This window comes from Mizuhopecten yessoensis, unplaced genomic scaffold (genome assembly GCF_002113885.1).
Source record: "Mizuhopecten yessoensis strain PY_sf001 unplaced genomic scaffold, ASM211388v2 scaffold7205, whole genome shotgun sequence".
In the NCBI taxonomy this organism is placed as follows: Eukaryota; Metazoa; Mollusca; class Bivalvia; order Pectinida; family Pectinidae; genus Mizuhopecten; species Mizuhopecten yessoensis.
Window position 1 is genome coordinate 26491 of NW_018406933.1, and position 914 is coordinate 27404.

Genomic DNA, 914 nt, shown 5'->3' on the forward strand with positions numbered 1-914 from the left:
GGGAGGGGGAACAGGGGGAGGGATCGTGGTAGTTATGGGACTTTTCTCTTACAGATATGATTGTTAACTTAGAATAACTTCAATATATACTTATACATTACGGAAAACATTGGGCCTGCTCGTGTATGCGGAACAACCGGTTTGACTGTTTCAAATGACACCCCCAATGATTTTTGTACATATACGAGTCATGGGGGTGTCATTTTTACCGAAAGTCGATATTAACCCCTAAAACATGTAACACTACTCTGAACACCTTACTTTAGGTTCAAATATAGCTGTAGCCAATTACCAAGTCCCTGTGGTCTAACCAAGCGAAACAGACCGTGTGACGTCATTCTGTCCGAGATATGGGTCCCTGTACATGTGTGTTAGACCACGGACTTAGTCTAATTCCGTGGTTAGACCTCCCTCCCACAGCCTTTCCAAATGTCTGTCTACGACGTACGTGACATGTAAAGTTTGTGTTCACTTGTCTAAAATAGACAGACTGAGGACATGTCAATATATAGGTCACGTTTATCCATATATAGTATGTTCCAATTAATGATCCGCGTAATTATTTATACAGTAACTAAGTGGTGTATGAATATATGGCCGTACTTACTTACTGAACCGTAAGGGTACTACAGGTATATAATAAAAAATATGAATAATTTCTACAAAGTCATGCTTCATTATCTAAGTTAGAAAACGTTTTTATGTGTATAAAAAATGTATTACTCGTGTGCGGTTAATGTATGTGACAGATGTAACAAAATGGGCTGTCAACTAGCTATAGGTACATTTGTAATTAATGATAAAGATTGGAACCATCTTATCACATGTACGATAGTGGCTCTTTGGTCAAAAAGAACGTTTGAGGTCAAATGTTATGATTTGGGTTACACCGTGACTGGCAGAGGGTTGGGGGG